The 16306-nt window shown below is 52.5% G+C and overlaps 1 protein-coding gene and 1 long non-coding RNA gene across 3 annotated transcripts in view; one reads left to right on the forward strand and one right to left on the reverse strand.

Annotated features, from left to right (window-relative positions):
• GABBR2 (gamma-aminobutyric acid type B receptor subunit 2) overlaps positions 1-16306 on the reverse strand; it is a 341289-nt gene that overhangs the window by 23389 nt on the left and 301594 nt on the right. The gene's annotated exons all lie outside the window — the stretch shown is intronic.
• Positions 3174-9537, forward strand: LOC118524143 (uncharacterized). The gene is made up of 3 exons (XR_004911454.2): positions 3174-3298; positions 3593-3659; positions 9246-9537. It is a non-coding gene; the product is annotated as an uncharacterized LOC118524143 (long non-coding RNA).

A 16306-nucleotide genomic window follows, 5' to 3' on the forward strand; every position in this document is an offset into this window, starting at 1 on the left:
ACCTGCACGGAGGGTCTGGCCCAGCGGCCCCGGATCACCCTCTGCTGAGGACACAGAGCTAGTTTTGTGGCTCAGTGGGGCCGCAAAGCCCTCAGCAGCATCCTGTGCTACTTTAGAAGGCACCCAGTGGTCTTAAAGGAGGCCAGATTTCCAGGCACCTTGGAGGACCGGCCCCACCCCTTCCAGACAGCGGGAGTGAGGTGGGAGGGTAGGGGATATTGGGGAACGTGGGGCTGGAGGACCCAGGCCTACTGACCCTACCCTCATCCTGCTCTCAGTGTGGGCCTGACATGCAGCCCAGGGCCAGTGATCCCAGGGCACTGACCAGTGCTCGCTCCGGCAGCACACACACAGGGCACAGACCCCCGCAGATGCCATGCTGTGGTCTCCCCTCAGGGTCTGAGCAGGATGTCAGCCCTGCCTCTCCAGATGATTGGGGACTACAGACTCTCCCCTGGTCTAAATCAATCTCCATGGATGACTGGCCTATAAGAGCTTTCGAACTGCTTTTTTTCTCTTCTTTATTTCTCTTCCTTACTTGTTGCCCACCTGGGCAATTACCTAAGTAGTCATTCATTCATTCCAACGTCACCACGAAGCACTACCATCTGCTAGGTTCTGTTCTGGGCAGGGGGTAATACAGCAATCACCAGGATGGACACAGCCCCGTCCTCAGCGCTTTTCCATTCTGGCAAGATCAGGACAATTCCACAAGAGACAGCCTCAGAGGCCGAATGAGTCGACCTCACCCAATAACAGCCGCCCCAAGAACACCGAGGGCGCTTGTCACGGGTGACAACAATGCGCCAGGTGCGAAGCTGCTGACTCTACCTACGCTGTCTTGTCAAAGCCTCGTAAGAATCCAACAACGTGTTGTATCCATTTTACAGATGAGAAAACGGAGGCACAGAAAGAACTTGCCCCAAATCTCCAGGCAGTAATGTTGGAGCTGGGTTCAAAGCCAGGTCTGTCTGCCTCCCAAACCAGTGGTCTTTCCTCCCTCACCAGGTGCTTGTTGCAGCCTGCCCTGCCTCTCTCGAGCACCGCGTCACAATCCAAGGGGACAGTGAGTATAACCCTAGAACCCCGCTGTAGAAACTGGGAGGGGCTGCCTGTGGGAGGAATGACTTCATTGCGACGTGTTCCAGAGAGGCCTCCTCGGAAGCCCCCAGAGCTCTGCGAAGGCCGTGCTTTGGGGCCGCAAGCCGAACGCAAGCTGGTAAGAGGCTCTTCCTACCCGACGGGGCGCAGTGCCCGGAAGGGAGGCCATGCCGGTCCGTGCCGGCCCCGGGCTGGCAGTGCTCACACCTGACTCCTGGCTGGACCGCAGCCCAGCGGGAGCCCTGCAGAAGCTGCCCGGCAAGCCTCCCCCGTCTGTGCAGCCGAAGGAGAGCAACTGGCCTGAGAGTCCCTCTGCGTAATGCAATTACTCACAATGTAGGTCAGCGGCCCCTGCACACATCCTGCTTTGTCCGGCCGCACACACGGACAGGCAGGGGGTCTGGGCGTGGGTGCGGGTGCTGAGTCCTGAAAGGTCAAAGGCTTTGCTCTTGCTCTGCCATAGGCTTGCCGGGTGACCGTGGCATGCCCCACCTCTTTCTAGACCTCAGTTTCCCACTTGCAAAGTGAGTCCGAGGGTTAACTTACGGCGTAGTTAAGGTGAGCCAGAATAATGGTGAGATGGCGACAGTCGTCCTAGATTTCGTGATTGTACTGGTCCTACACTCACTCGCTCCACTCAGTCGTGTGTGCCCGCTGGGTGCCCAGCACCGTGCTCCGCGCTGGGCCCCAGTGTGTCAGGCCGACCGGGCGTTCTAGCAAGGGCAGATCACACAGCTCGGCTGTGACTCGAACAGCGATCCGTGCTGTAAATGGAGAACTACAGGCCACGCTGAGAAGGGCCAGGAGGGGCATCAGCTTCAGAGCCGATGGTCTGGGAAGCCTTTTCTGAAGTGGGGACATTCAGTCTGAGGCCTGAAGGCTGAGGAAGACCAGCCTTGTGAGAACCTAGGGGGACAGCGTTCCCGAGACAGGGCACAGCAAGTGGGAAGGGCTTTGGCGTGTTTTAGGAACCCAAAAGAGGCCAGTGTGGCTGGCCTGTAGTCAGTGAGGGGCCGACCCTGCTTCCCACTGGATATCGTGCACACAAGCCCCCAGGGAGCTTGTTAAAGTGCAGATGGGTGGGGCCCAGGATGCTGCTGGTCCCGGGACTGCCATTCGGGCAGCAAGGCCTTAAAGGATCTTAAACAACGGAGTGACATTTGGTCCTCAGCTTAGCAGATCTTTGCTTAAAAATGCAGATTCTCTTATCACTCGCACACCCGTGACACAGAGTGACAGCCCAGCACAAGCGCAGACTTGAATGGCTTGTCTGTAGTTCTAAACCCGGATCAGACCCCAGTAGTACTGTGTTCCCGTGTGTCCTGCGTGGAGCTGGCCTGGGCGCTTAGGGCTGGCCACGTTGCAGGTCTGGGCAGGGAGGATGGGGAGTCCGGGTGTCGGGAGCGAAGGGGGTCACACGCCGCACCTGTGATCATGGGGCTCTTGGTCCCTCGGACCTTTCATGCTCCGCTGCTGTGAGGGGCTCAGGTGCCCAGCCCCACTTGGCCAGTGCTTCTTGGAAGGAGGGGGTGTCTTCTACCTTCTGACCAGCTTCCAGAAGCTGGCTCTCAGAACTTTCTCCCTGGGCCTTTCGTGCTGCTTCTTTATTCGTTTTAATTTCAAAGTTGATTTTTGAAATCTATGGTAAAATTGGTAGGTTTTCCTACTGGAGGTGAGTATATGTGTGTGTGTCAATGTGAGTTTGAGTGTGTGTGGTGAGGGGAGGGGAGAATGCCTGGCCTTTCCGGGCTGCATTTCAGAGTCCCGAGATGCCTCTCTTTTCCTGGGAAGGCAGGTGAGTCAACACTGCCTTTTCTGGGGGAGATGGTGAGGGAGTCCCATCAAGGAAGTCTGGGCAGGGAGGGGGAGGGGCACTGGGTTCAGACCCCAGGCCCATCACTTGCCAGCTGTGTGACTTTGAACACATCTCTAAGCCTTTCTGAGCCGTGGTTGGCTCATCTGCAACCTCCTGGGGTTGGCAAGACGATCAAAGGCAGTAAACGGTGTGTTTAGCAGGCTTTAGAGGCTGGAAAGCCGGCTCCTTATGTGTAAACCCTCGTCATTATCTCCAACTGCAGAGTCACAGAGCCTTGGAGCCAGGAGCAACCTTCTGGATCCCTCCGAGGCTGGGCTGCTTAGCTCAACAGCGGCAGTCCCACGTCTCTGAGGCGGCAGAGCTAGAAGCTGTCATTCCAAGGTAAGAATTTCTTTTTAGAATGTTTGATTATGAATTTGGGTGAATTTTTTCCAAATCCCAGATCTGGAAGGGACCTGTGAGATAACCCACCAGGGTGTCTCCACACGGGTGCTTCTGCATTTTTTTCTTTGGAGGGGGCACGATTCTTCGTTGTAAAGGACAGGCCCCTAGACCGTGGGCCCTAAATGCCAGGAGTGTCTCCTGGTCACTGTGACCGCCCAAATCTCCCTCCCCTGGCTCTCCATTTCCAAACACGAAAGGGATCACGCACTAGTCCAATTCCTCTTTTTACAGATGGAGAAACTGAGGCCCAGAAGAGGACTCATACCAAGAGGGTGACTGAGTGGAGACCCAGATAAAGGTATCCTGACCCTGGTCCCACGCCCGGTGTACTAGACCATGCTGCGGGCTGGCACGGGAGGGGCCAGCCTTTTGGGCTGCTTACCAGCTAGCGTTTATGGGGATTTACCATTCAGGGGCACTTAGCACTGCCCCATCAGCCCCCTGGAGCTAGCTTCTGCATGCATCCAATCTGTTGGTGCTATGCACCCTTCCTCGGGTGCACCTGGAACAGCTCCCAGAGCAACACGCCTGGGTCCCAGAGCCGCTCACCCGATGCCCGCTGGCCACATCCTCACGGAGTCCTGCTTCGTGGAGGGAAGATGAGGTAGCAGGGGGAGGGTGGGTAGGTGGCTGGGACCTGGCTAAGGAGGGCAAGGAGCCCTGGTCAGCATCAGGCCCCCAGTGGGACAGCAAGCCCCCTGCCTGGTCCTGTTCAGAGAGGCTTTCTGAGTTTGACCTTGGAAATAGTGGGAAATCTCATGGTTGTATAAGGGTCACAGCTGGGGTGAGGATCGTCTTGGGGAAGCTAAGGGCGGACAAGTAAAGTAATCTCTAGCCCTTTGCAGCCCATATATATTCATATGAGAATCTCTCTTTGATTTTGACCTCAGGGCAGTCTGGTGAAGGAGCCAGGAATTTTATACCCTTGTTACAGGTGAGGAAACCGAGACCCAGAGAGGACAAGAGACTTGCTTAAGGTTACACAGCAAGTCAGAGGCAAAGGCAAGCCAGCCCTCTTCCCTGCAGAGCAGGGGCGTCGCACCTTCTCTCCTTTCTTGTGGCCTGGCTCTGTTCCCCTCCCTGGGGAGGGGGGGCCTTCCAAGGTGCCCTGATATTCCTTGGGCCTGCATCGGAGGCCTCTGGGGCAAGCCTGGAGCAGGAAGAACTCACAGAACCCCAAGCCAAGAGGTGCTTGATCACGGTGGGGGTGGGGTGGGGGGGTTTACCAGGCACACACACCGTGAATGGGCGTCAGCTTCATGGTCTGCAGTGCCCACCCAGCACAAGGGCGCTGGCATCATGCGCTTTTCCCCAAGCCTGATGGGGCTGGGTAATGAGACCGGTGCCCAAACACACGCCTCCCCAGCTGGAATGATGACCCAGCAGCATATCCTCGAGAGAGAGTCACCAGGGCACAGCTGGGCGCCAGGGTGCGGAGTCTTCCCGCCGTTCTAAAGCAGAAAGAAACTCGTGGCCTTGGGGCGGTGTGCGGGCCATGGATGGGTTTTACTCGAGCTACACAGGGCTTAGAATTTTTTGTCTTCATGGTCAGGATTTAAAACTCAGGTGATTCACAGGAACACCTAGATTTCTGGCTTCCCTTGAACAAGACACCAGGCAGCACGGGGCTTGCCTGCGTGAGCCGGGTCTGTCTGCCGCCCGCCCGCATCTGTGCTGCTCGTCCAGTTCTTCCCAGATCTCAAGGCCCACGAGGGCCCAGCTGACACTGGGGTATGCAGGAGGATGGGTTAACTAGTCACACAGTCGCCTGAGTTTTGTAGAAGCTGCAAGTCTGCTGGCCATCATGGGGCAAGCAAGCCCTTAGCCTCTGCGGTCCCCTCAAGGGCTGTGGACAGGCTCTCTCCCCTCACCTCCGGGCCTTGCCCTCTCCCGGCTCTTTGCCCTTCTCCGCTGGGGCCTTCTCCACTTCCTCTACTCACTGCTCTTCCTCTTCCAGAGGGCATCCCTTTCCTCGACGTTCCTGGGCCTCCGACCTCACATTTCTAGTCCAAACTCATCACTCTCTCTCTTAAAGCCGCCCCTCCTCCCACGTTGGCTAGCTCAGAGAACTGCTCCACTATCCACCCCAGTGAGACCAGAACCCCGGGCATCCCTTCCTTTCTGATTCCACCCCGGCTCCCAACCCAGAGACCTTCAACAGCTTCTCAAACCACAGGAAAGGCGCCCTGACCCGTGACTCCAGCATCGTGACCCTCTGCAATGGGCCTTGACGCCCATCACCAGCCTCATCCATCCGTGGCCAGCCCATAATGTCCCTTCTGGGTCCTGGGACACCTCTTCTTCACCACCATGTGAATAGCACCCACTCTTCTGTCTCTGAAATCTTCCTAGGGGCTCTTGCCCTGCATCTGCTCCTCTGAGGCCCCGTGTTTCCTGCCTCTCTTCCGGGAGGACCAGCGCCCTGTGTGTTTGACCTTTCCTCCCCCTCCACTACCACCCAGCATCCCCTCCACCCCCTGTATCTCCTCTGTGCCCCTCCCCCCCCCCCGTTTCCTGCCTGCTCACCGTGTGCCGGACTCTGAGCTAAGCGTGTCCTATGCACTGCCCATTGCATCCCCAAAGATCACTGCAGGAGTGAGCTCTAGGGAGCCCTGTTAGGGGATGCTGAACGAGACGCGGAGAGGCTGAGTGGTGTGCCCAAGGTCTCGCGGGCACTAAATGATGGAGCTGTGACTTGCACCCCGGTGTGCCCAACTTCCCAAACCTTTGCTTTAAAGCACAAATCCAGAACTACGCCAAAGTGTGCCCAGGCCACAGTGTCAGCAATGGGTTTCAAGTGTCCCAAGATGGTGCTCTCCCCGGCCTCGGGGCACACGGACGGCCAGGCACCTCTGGCCATGAGCTGCCTCTGTGGCCGCTCTGGGGCCCTGCCCTATGCTAAACTTGGTCTTGGCCCCAAGTTGGCCAAAGCCCCTTCTCCTGTACTTTCCAGTCTGGCCTGGGCCTGCCTGCGGAAGTGCTGGCCCACCCTCATCCTGCCTCTAGGCCCGCACCCCTCAGGCCAAAGGGTCTCTTTGTGGGGGTAACTGCCCCTTGCCAGGGCGGGGAGAGGTCTGTGGCCCCAGAACTGAGTAGAGCTCCCAGCCCCAATCCCTGGGGGCACTGGCAGCCCTCCTGCTTAGCTCAGAACTCAAGGCCCCCAAGCCGGCCCTACTCAGCCCTGGCCTGGCCATGCAGGTGCTGTGTGTCTCATCACCCTCTCACGGGGGTCTGCTGCATGGCCCGGCTCATGGTTCACGGCCACGCCTGCTGTCAAGTCCATGCCCAGTTTGGCGTGAACAGGGAGGGGACAGAACTAGGGTGCGAGAATGCTCTAGGTGTGAGGAAGCGTGAGCCTGTGGGATCACGGACAGAGCATTCCACCACTGCTGTGCACGTGCACTCAATTTTATGGTTTTCAATGTCATTCGATCTGCCTAACAACCCTAAAAATTTAGTAGGGCCATCAGCCTCATTCCCGTTTTGCATAGAGAACACAGAGCCCAGGAACAGGCTGTAACTCACCCCAGGGCACACATTTGCGTCCGGACTCCTAGCCCAGGGCCCTTTCTGGTGCTCTGGGCTCCTCCCTGGAACTCTGGCTAGTTCTGGGAGTCCCAGCTCATCAAGGAGAAAGGAAGGTGGCTGCCTGGGAGAGCGTCCAGTGCTCCCTCCCCTGTTCCCCGCTGCATCTCAGATTTTCCTGTTTGCCCTTGGCTAAGAGGCAGGAGGGCAGGACCGCAGTGCCCTGGGATGAAGGACAGCCACTGGCCTTGCCTCCGAATGAGGGTTCTTGCCCCAGCTCTGTCATGTGCCCATTCGGAGCCCCAGGTTCTCCTCTGAGAAATGCCAGAGTCCCCTGCTTTGAGCACCAGCCAGAGCACAGAAGACAAAAGACTACAAAGCCCAGAGACACACAGGCCCCAGGGTAATGTAAGTGAGAACAATGCATCCGTTTCATTTTCCTGTTGTCATTCAGGGAGGCAGGAGGATTGGGAGCCCCCACAGTGCAATGCTGCAAAGATTGTTCCAAAATAGGATGTAGTCATTGGTGCCGCTGCTACCAGCCTGGGATCCCTGGGCAGCAACAGGCTCCTGGCACGTGGGCACGCCCCCTTCCTCACCCCGCAGCCTGCTCGCTTTCCTAGGCCCCTTTCCTTCTGCCTTGCCAGTGCGCTCGCCCTCCCTCCCTCCTTCCCTCTCTCTCTCTCTTCTTTATAGATACACATAGAAAGTCTTCTGAGATCACGTTGTTCTAGTGTGTGGACTCATACACCTTTTAGGTTTGAAGAGGCCCAAACATTTTCTTTCCCTCCCATGCTTGCCTGTGTAGTCTCTGCCGAGGGTTCCTCCAACCTTTCTTTGCACACCTCTGGTGACGAGACACTACCCCGGAGACAGCCTAGTTCATTTTGGGATAGATCACCTTAAAACGTGAAAGTTCTTCCCCATCCTAGACTGAGATCTGCATCACCAGAACCTCCCCCCGCTGGCCCTGGATTCTGCCTTCTGGGGCCCTGCAGGTCATGGCTCCTTCCGTGGCAGCTCCTCTGAGACCTCTCTTTGCTGGCTTGATGCCAATCCTTTCTACGTGGCACAGGTTTTGGCCCTCTCCCTGTCCTGGCCACCCTTCATCTTGTCACTCTCTGCATAGGGTCTGGGTCCCTTACAAGAACACACGTTTCCCAGAGGATCTGAGTAGGGCAAGAGTGTGGTCCCCTCTCCATACCAGAGCCCTATTCACCTGGGGCTGTCCCCTGAGCTTGCTCTGGACAGCTGAAGCACAACATGGGGCTTGGCAGTCCACTGTGTCATTATCCACGTTTAAGGGAATACTGGTGCTTGAAATAGTCACACACGCACACACACACCCCCACACCTGTCTGGTGTTCCCTTAGGGATCTAAGAAATCACAGATCCCGTGATGCAGAACCCCCGAGAGTTCTCTCTGCTGTCCGGAAGAAATGCACCGCTGACCCCCCTGCCCCCGTCATCCCTCATGACACTCCGGGGTCCCTCTCCACGCAGGATGTGTGACCCTACTGTGCAACTCCAAAACTCAGCCACCGAAGGCTACTGCTAGGTGACCTTCACGATGTAACTGAAAAATAATTTCAAAGGCCCAAATGAGAGGAGGGAGTGAGCAATGAGAGACAGGGTGTGGTGCGGGGAATAAGAGGAGCCTAGGGATAAGGAGGGTGGAAGGCGTACGCTTTTCCTGTGAACCAAAGAAAGTGACATGGCTTTGGCCCAGCGGAAAGTAAGCCCACAACCACCTCTCACGTTAACTTCGTATTTTTCACGTATGTATGGGAAAATGCCCCTCTAACAATCCCACGTAGAATAGGGCAGGAAGCGTGAGCCCTGTGTCGCAGATGAGGAAACAGGCTCAGAAAGGTGGCGTGGGTGGACCAGAGGGGCTTCCCCGATACCCCGGCTGCTGGTCCGCAGTTCTCAGCCCCTTCACCAGTAGGTGGGGGCCACATGGCCCATTCTGGCCAGTGCACTGTGTGGGACGTGACATCGGCCCCTCGTGGGCTGGAGCCTCGAACCTGTTGCAGGACCCACAAGCCGCCTGCCCGGCGCTGGGGCCCAGATCGCTGAGCTGCCTCCGGGAAGACAGTTACCCTGGAGACCACGCAGATGTACAGGTGGACTGTGAATGAGTGAGAAATAGACTTCTGATGGATTTAGCTGCTGAGATTTAGGGCTTCTTTATTACTGCAGCCCCGCTCAGCCTATCCCCGCTAACAGAGAAGGGCGATGACATCCGTGTTTCTGCTATCACGTGTCAGGCACCATGCTAGGGACTTTGCACGTGTCACCGCATGCAGTCCTTGAAGCTGCCCAGTGAGGAAAGGGTTATTATTCCTCCTCTCTACAGTGTGGGAAAACAGAGACCTGGAGAAGCGTGGCCCCTTGCCCCTGGTCACAGAGCCATGAAGGTGTGGACCTGGGACACGAATCTGGGTCTCTCTGATTGGAAAGCCTTGATGAACTCCTGTGATTTGCAGAAGCAGATGGCTATTGTGTTCCAACACCCTGTTGGGCTAAATGCTTCCTTTGAAGATGCAAGATTGCACAGATTGCTTTTCTCATTCAGATTTTATGCCTGAGTAAAATCCTTGTGCTATGATTTATTATAGCAACACTGATTTTCCAATTTTAAGACAACAATGCAGCTTGAAATAAAAGAGAAAGAAACACTGAAACATTTGAAACCTTTGCTTTAGATCCTTATTTCGTCTGGCTTGAACTGCACAGGGGCCTCCTTGCCTCTTGCCTCCGGGCTCCCCCACGGCAACTGACGGCCCGCGCCACCTTTCTAAAACTGAGTCTAAGCATGCTCCCCTGCTTGAAACCCACAAAGACTCCTCATCCCCACCGGCAGCACTTCCTAAATTATATTCTGCAGAATATGTAAATGTAAATATGCTCCATGAAAAAAGGGTTCCATGGCCAAAGAAGTTTTGGAAATGCCAATTAAATTTTTTATTATTAAATATTAAAATGTTTAATATACATTTTAAAAAAAGATTATTTATTATATTTATTAGAGAGAGAGCATGTATGCAGGGGGACGGGCAAAGGGGAGAGAAAGAGAGAGAATCCTAAGCAGACTCCGTATTGAGCTCAAACCCTGACCATCTCACAACCCTGAGATCAAGACCCAAGCTGAAACCAAGAGCTGGACACTTAACTAACCGAGCCACCCAGGAGCCCCATAATTAAACAATTCTTTTAACTGCAGGAATTTTTGGAGCCTTTAACATGCTAAAGCCTATTGTACATTTCCAAGAAGCAGATGTATAGTTTCTGGGATTTCTTAAATGATTGTACCATGAAATCCATCATTCCCTTTTATTTTGGGACACCTAATGGGATTAGCATTCTATGTCATATACTTTGGGAAGATGTTGGCTTTTAGGATAGAGTCTGAAGTTCTCAATTTGACCCTCAGGTCCTCCCTTGATTTGGTCCTGGATCACCCTCCAAGCTCATCTCACAAACCCCTGTCTCCGTCTACCCCAGGGTTCAACCTCCGGACATCTTCCTATTTGTCATATGCTAGGCTGTGGGGTTCTCTGAGCTGTGACCTGGAGAGAAGACAATGGTTGAGGAACAATGTCAGAAGCTTGACACAAGACAGCCTGCATTTGGGGGAATGTGAAGAACACTCTATTAGTGACGTGGCTGGGATGAAAATGGGAATGAGGATTGCACGACTAATTGAAAGCCATGTGTTTACCGAGGCTCAAAGGATCCCTTTTAGAAACAGGAACTGGGCCCACATATGCCAATGAACAAGGCAAAATGGGTGCACGCTGGAAACAAAAAGCACTAAGATATGCTGGGCCGAACCACAGCTACCAACGTTAATAATAAAGAAATTAACATGCACAGGAAACGCAAAAGCTGCCAGGAGGCTGATAAGAGAGCATTTTTAAAAAAGAATGAGCAGTGTAGCAGAGAAGTGAAATTAAGTTTTGCATTTCTTTTTTACCACAGACCCCCAAAATACTCTATGAGTAATAAATAGTTCTTGGTTTACTGCAAAAATACCAATGAGGCTGGGACCAAAATTTGCTGTTGACCCTCTGTCTGGCAAAATAAACAGATCAATCATCCATCAGCCAGCCAGTCATTGAGAATCTGAGGAAGTGCCTTAGTCTAAAACGGGAGACCGATACCAGGTGGTTAAAAATGCCGGCCCTGGGGCCAGACTGCCTGAATTCCCATCCCAACTCTGCCACTAGCAAATGATGGAAGCTTGTAGCAGTGATTTAACCTCATTGTTGCCATCTGTGAAATGGGTGCAAACATGGTGCCTAACTCATGGGACTGAGGTTTAAATGGACTGATGATGTGGAAAACCCCTAGACCAGTGCCTGGCCTCGGGGAAGGGCTCATCAGGGCCAGCTGTTACTACTGTTACACAGCCCTCCCCCCCTCCGCCCTGCTGCAATCTACCCCCCAAAAAACTCCCTGATGACAGCTTTCTCTCTCTCTCGCTTTCTCTCTCGCCACACACACACACACACACACGTTACCACCCCCCAGACCATCTGAAAGTAAATTTCAGACTGCATGACATTTCAGCACAAATGTACCTTGTCCTACACAGTCACAATATGATCATACCTAAGAAAAGTAATAATAATGCCATCATATAATCTGATAACTAGAATGAACTTGGATAAGGAGCTCATCATGTTGGTCCACTGCTGAATTCCTTTAATGGCTCCCAGTTGCCTCTTGGGTTAAAGTCCAAGCTCCCTCCAGCCCCGTCCTACTTTCAACTAAAAAGCAGCCAGATGCAACTGATTCTTGAACTCTTCCCCAGACATAGCCTACAGTTTCCTAGTCAAGGATTTTCATCTACCAGGAATGCCACTGCCTCTAAGATCTATTCCTTGAGGTTTTGCCCATTATTTAAAGCTAAAATTATATTTTGCCCCAAATTTCTAAGCTCTTTCTAGATGAAATGCATCTTTCTTTTCACATCTCCATAACATGTGGGAAGCTAGTGTGATGATCAATTTCATACATGGAGGAAGGTGGGGACAAAAGAATCATGGAGAAATGGAATGGATTCCTGATCAAACTGTGCCTGAAGTCCACATTGCCACTGGACCTTTCCAAGATGCCAGTAGGTGGTCTCTATTATGCACTCCAACTTAAGTTACTTGCAATGGAAAATATCTTAATGGCTACTGTAGGGATTAGGGCTGACAATCACTTAGTCTAAAGCTGTGAAGCAACAGTAGAAAAATACAATGCATTATGCTCCAGTTGGATCAGAAACTTGCTGTTCTCCAAAAGCATTTCCCACTCTTCCTACCCTCACTTTGGAATGCTCTTCACCTGGAGTGCCCCTGTCTACCTTTACCTGTCTTATTAAAAAATTGAGATAAAATTCACATAACGAAATGCATCCTCTTAACCATTTTCAAGTGTATAATTAGTGGTTTTTAGTATATTTACAATGTTGTTCAACAATTACTACTATCTAATTTTAAATCATATTCATCACTCCAAAAAGAAACCCCATAAGCAGTCACTCCCTATCGCCCTCTCCTGGCCCCTAATCTACTTCCTCTCTCTGTGCATTTGCCTCTTTTGGACACTTCATATGGACAGAATCATACAGTATGTGGCCTTGTAGGGTCTGGCTTCTCTCTCTGAACATAATGTTTCTGAGGTTCATCCCTGTTGTGTGTATTCGAACTTCACTCCTCTTTATGGCCGAATAATATTCTATTGCCTGGGTAGACCACATTTTGTGTATCCATTCATCAGCTGATGAATGTGTGGGTTGTTTCCTTTAATGCACACATTTTCATTTCTCTTGAGTGTCTACCCAGGGGTGGATTTGCTGGGTTACATGGTACTGTTTAATTTTTTGAGGAAATAACCAGACTGTTTCACACAGCTCCCATTTTTTTTAACTATCCAAGTCCTAATTGTTCTTTCAAGACTCAGGGAGAAAAGTTCCCTCTCTCCTTTTTTGGGGAAAATACTTCTCAAGGCAGGATGATTAGCCCCATCCTTTGTGATCCCGTAGGGCTGGGGGCTAAGCTGTTCCAGAATTTCTACCTATCCTGCCATTGCCCATGAACATTTCTGTCCCCCTGGGGGACAGGGACTGGGACAGTCCTGAGAGCAGGTGCTGTGCCTCCCCCATCGCCGTGGCCCTGGCATCTGGCATGCAGCGGTGCCCAGCAAATGAGGTTCTGGCGAATGAATGAATGGCTCCCGTCTCTCTAGCAGCCTCTTGGTGCAGCTGAGCATCACAAGGGCCTCTCACAACCGAGGGCAGGTTGTGCTGAGAGCCTCTCCGTGCGGGAGTGAGGGTGTGTGGGCGGGCACGGGGTGTGGGTGTGTGAGAAGGCCCGGGGCAGGGGGAATGTGTGTGCGTGGATGCGTTTTGACCACACGTGCAGAAGTTTACAGACAACCATGCAACGGGCCAGATGAGACTGATCCAACTGGTTTATGCCTAGAAGAGGCATAAGGACAGTAAACATGGATAAGAGAGCCGTTAGGATGCCCGGCGACAGACAAATGCTGGAGACGGGCCGCACCCTGGGCTGGAGCTCTGCTACTTCTGAAGTAATTTCCCATCTGTGGTCTCATGTGAGAATCAGCATGGAGCATGGAGGGAGAGCTTGGCTTTGGGGAGCAGCAGGCCTGGCTTCGTGCCTCTGAGCCCCACCAGCCACCTGTACGGTCCAGAGCCTGTCACCTGACTCTGGGCATCTCCAGGTGCTCACCTGCAAAATGGGAGCAGGACTCTCTCTGCTCAGGGTGACGGTAAGGATTAAGTGAGTGCACTTTGGTAGAAGTGCGCTGGAATGTATTAATCTACCCCCCACGCAGCACTGCTCTTCAGGACCTCCCTGGGTCCCCTGGCAGGGGAGTTGTGTTCATTTCCTTATGGGGTCAGGAAGTACGGAGTCAGGAGTGAGAACAAAGCCACAATGATCGAACTCCTTTTATAGGTCAGGGTCAGTGTTAGGTCCTTGAACATGTTATACCAGTGAATATTCCTGGTAAACTGAGGGAGGCATGGATTTTTCCTAGTAGGCACTGGGGCTCAGAGAGGGTGAGTCTCTCGCCCAAGGCCACACAGCTAGGAGATGGCAGAGTATGGAGGAGAACCTTGGACTGTAGCGTCTATGGTTACCTCATCATTCCCCCAAAGCCCACAGTGCAGGAGGCTGGGTTGTGAATGCATTCCATTTCCTTGGCATGTGAATGAATTTCCAGAAGGCTGCCATATATTTTTAATAATTGGTATGAACATGCAATCTCTCGTCAGCTGGCTTCCAGTCTGCTGTAAGACACAGATAAGAAAGAAAGAGCCAAGCGGACACAGGAAGATCCTCCATATCCATTGGCAGAAATCACTCTGGCCCAGAGTTACCTTTCTGATTTAATTCTCTGAGCCTTCTGTGTCTGACTCATGTAAGAAAATGAGTGAAATATTCTTGGGTGAAATATTAAAACGCCATGCGTGGATGTTCATCGTCTCGCTCTGGCAGCTCTGGGGATGATGGCTCAGAGGAGCCGGCTCTGCAGCCTGGGTTTGGGAGTCAGATTCGATTCCTCTGAGGTTCCTGAGCCAGGAGACGTGCTGGTCTGGGCTCCGGGGGCCCAGTGACAAGGAGTCAGACCCAGGAAAATGGCAAGATGCGGGACTAGTTCTCAGAGGGCTCAGGGGCGGGGTGGCCAAGGGCCAGGTCATCAATATTGCTCCAGGCGATAGCTAACCTTCATCAAGTACTCTTGATGTGCTGGGCACAGGGTAAGGCCTTCTAATCCTCCCCAAAGCCCTTGGCAGTAGGTCCTATTAATATGGAGACCCATATTATGGATGAAGAAACTGTGGCCCTCGGAAGTTGTCACTCACAATGTGTACTAGGGTCCCAGGGTTGCTGTAACACATTGCCCCAAATTGGGTGCCTTAAAACAAAGAAATTGATTCTTGCACCTTTCTGGAAGCCAGGAGTCTGAAAGCAAGGCGTTGGCAGGGCTCACCCCCTCTGAAGGCTCTGTGGCTGCAGGTCCCTGTCCCGTGAGCACATTGTCCCATCTCTGCTTCCCCCTTCCCATGGCCTTCTCCTCTCTGTCTGTGTCTGTCCTCTTTTGTTTCTTATAATGACACTTGCCACTGGATTTAGGGCCAACCTAGGTAATCCCAGACGACTGCCTCTTAAGATCTTCAATTACATCTGCAAAGACACTTTTTCTAAATAAGGTTACATTCATAGATTCTGGGAGCGGGGATGTTGATATATCTTTGGGGGTCCATAATTCCATCCACTACACTTCCCTAACCTCACACAGTATGTGGCTTAGCTGGGATTTGAAGCTAAGCCTAATTCCAGAGTCCATCTGCTTAACTGTTATGGGCCATATGCTATACACTTACCTGCTGTGTGACTCTGGGTTAGTCACTTAACCTCTCTGTGCCTCAGTTTTCTCATCTGAATATAATGGTGAGTACTGCCTGGGCTTGTCGTGAGGATTAAATGGGCTGGCAAAGTAAAGCATCTGAAACAGCACCTAGCCTACAGTCTGCACTCCCCAACAGCTGCTGGTGTTACTGTTTTTGCTATTGTTATTACCAGGACAACACAGCTGAGTCGGAATCCTGCATGAAGGCGGAGCACAGTGCTCCTGAGGCTGGACTGGGAGACAATGCTCTCAGATCTCAATTTGCTGGGTTTGAACATCTGCTCACAAGTGCACCACACGCATGAAACAATTCACAGATGTAAAAGAGATTTAAACATTGATAAGAGAACACTATGCACAATGGATGCTAATAATTTTGAAATCATCAATGAAGAAAATATTTCTTTAAAACAAAACAAGTAAAACACAGGATTGATGTGAAGAGAAAAAGAAAAAGGCAGGAAGATCCGGAGACCAATAGGCCCATCCTAGCAGAAGAGATCTCACGTCCTCTGACACCACATGGCCCAGGCTATGGACAGTTCACCTCTCCAGCCTTGGTTTCCTCATCTCTAAAATGGGGATGTCCAAGTGTGTTGTGAACTGTGCCACACCATGGAGATGTGAGGCCTTGTTTTCATTACAGTATGCTTTTGCCAACTGTTGAGGGCCTGTGCCCAGGTGGGACAGGCCTGGGGTCAGGGCCCCCGTCCACAGAAGGGCAGGACAGTGTGTGGACTGAGCACTGAGAATGGGGCAGGACCTGAGATTATGTTGCTCCCTGCTGAGCTCTTGCGGGGGGGCGCCCACAGTTTGTGTCAGGGTCCTCTGAACTACACTGAGCATCTTTGGGTCACGTAAGATATTCCTTCCTATGTCAAGGTCAAAATGATTCAACATGTGAAGTTTAATCCGCTGTTGCTTTAGAGAGAAACTTCAGGGCCAAAGTGGCCAAAAATAACAAACATCCACCGAGTGGCCGAT

The sequence above is a fragment of the Halichoerus grypus genome, chromosome 14, assembly GCF_964656455.1.
Source record: "Halichoerus grypus chromosome 14, mHalGry1.hap1.1, whole genome shotgun sequence".
Lineage (NCBI taxonomy): Eukaryota > Metazoa > Chordata > Mammalia > Carnivora > Phocidae > Halichoerus > Halichoerus grypus.